Source organism: Myxine glutinosa, chromosome 1 (assembly GCF_964187855.1).
Source record: "Myxine glutinosa chromosome 1, kmMyxGlut1.1, whole genome shotgun sequence".
In the NCBI taxonomy this organism is placed as follows: domain Eukaryota; kingdom Metazoa; phylum Chordata; class Myxini; order Myxiniformes; family Myxinidae; genus Myxine; species Myxine glutinosa.
Genome location: NC_136261.1, coordinates 406389803 through 406392099, shown reverse-complemented (window position 1 = coordinate 406392099; position 2297 = coordinate 406389803).

Genomic DNA, 2297 nt, shown 5'->3' with positions numbered 1-2297 from the left:
TCACAATCTGTCGATCTCTTCTGAATGTTTCCAGAATGTTCCAGAAAGTTTTTGTAGCAAAAATGCTTTTTTGATTGTTTTTTTGGGGGGTTTTTTCGATTCCTGTTGCTGTTGTGGCTTTACACACCATTACAGGTTTCTTCTGTGGATGTCATGTTTACTTCCATGTTCACCTCCACCACCGAAGGTGAATGGAGGTTATGTTTTCACTGTCTGTGAACAAGATGTCACAAAAAGTTGTGGACGCATTCGGACGAAATTCGACAGAGGTGGCCATGTGACAAGGACGAAATGATTAGATATTGGTGACTATCCGGATCCGGCGAGTATAATTTTTGTAAGTGATTCTTCACCATTGGGATATAGGGCCAAAAACGATACATAACAAGATATCTCAAAAAGTTATGGACAAGTTATGACTAAACTTGGTGGACGAGTGAGTTAGGTAACAAGAACAAACTGATTAGATTTTGGTTCAGGCCCTAATCCAGATCCGGCCTATCATTGGGATAGCTAAACAAACTGTTCGGCCTGGCAGAGGTATGCGCTCTACCGAGTGCCATTCTAGTAGCATTTGTTTTGATTCAGATTTTAGTCTATCGAATGCAGATCACTCGTATGCATTCCTCTTCATTCCAAGACAAAGAGCTAAATAAATGAAATGTCATAGCTCATGGTTTTAGTAATCTTTCTGTACGGAATTAAAGGGACAGCTAATATTTACAAGATTTATGTGTGTGTGCAACCGACTTGAGTGGTCATGTGACGTGGAAGAAATAGTTGGGGACACATTTAAGTAACAAAATGGCCGCCACTCCGCCATCTTGGATATCACCTCGGAAAAAAATTACGTGCATATGTAGGCCATCATTCTTTATCTGTGTGCAAAGTTTGAACAAGATTGATAAATGCATGTATTAGAAATGGGTGAGGACGTGTTCAATATCGGGTTTTTTACGACTTAAAGTTGCCACCAGTCTACCTGTCGGCCATCTTTGATCAGATCGCAAATTAAAGTGAGATGCACATGGGTGCAACGTGTGGCTCTTAACGGAACACTTTCCTCTCTTCCTGTCGTGGCTGAAGTACCTCAGGTCAGTGTTCTTGGCCCCATCCTTTTCCTGATATTCATCAATGATCTCACTGACTCTGAAAAATATTTTATCTCTATCCTGATGATTCCACTCTCTGTCCTGCCATCCATCGTCCTTCTGACAGAGGCGGCAGCCTCTTCCCTCTCATCAGACATTGACAACATCACAATCTGATCAATTAAATGGAATATGTCTTTCATCCTGATAAATCCCACACACTCGCTCTCTCTCTGAAAGGACTGTTCCGGAAACCCCATATGCAGTCACGTGAAAAAGTAAGTACACCCCATGTAAAGTTTTGACTTTTTCAACATATTTCAACATACAGCTATTTGATCTTCATTTCAACAATATTGATAGATAAAGGTGATATAATATAACAAATATCATGAAACATTTACATTTTATAGTCTATTGTATAATTTAAATAAACATGAATGCAAATTTTGCATGTGGAAAAAGTAAGTACACCCCTACATTTATCACTTCAAATACCTAAAATTAGAAGGTTGTCTAACTGGACCTTTGACCTTTTGATCTAAAACAAACAAACAATTGACTCCTACTTTTTAAATTTGTGAACCATTTCTGCGACCTGATATGCAAATTCTTAATTTCAGGTCAATTGGGTGAAAATTGGCAATTTTATGCAACCTGGACTTTTGACCTGTTCTGAAAAAAAAAAACAATCTAGCTTTTGATTGGTGAACCAATTCAGTGACTCAATATGCAAATTCTTTAACTTTCAGGTCGATTGGGTAAAAATTGGCAATTTTCTGCAACTTTGACCTTTTGATCTAAAACAAACTAACAATTGACTCCTACTTTTCACCCCTCAGCCCAAATTGAGGTATTGTCGTCCGGGTGTCCATCAACTTTTGGTTTCCGTCAATTTTGAGCAGAACAGCTTGTCCGATTAAATCCATTTTTGCAGTGTGTTGGGGTTGTCGAAGGTTCCTTTCGAAAATGGACACGCTGCGATTTTCAATATGGCCGCCACAGCAGCCATCTTGAAATTTGTTTCCATCAATTTCGAGCAGATCGGCTTGTCCGATTAAATTCATTTTTGCAGTGTGTGTTGGCGTTGGAGGAAGGTTCCTTTCGAAAATGGGCGTGCTGCGATTTTCAATATGGCCGCCACGGCAGCCATCTTGAAATTTGTTTCCATCAATTTCGAGCAGATCGGCTTGTCCGATTAAATTC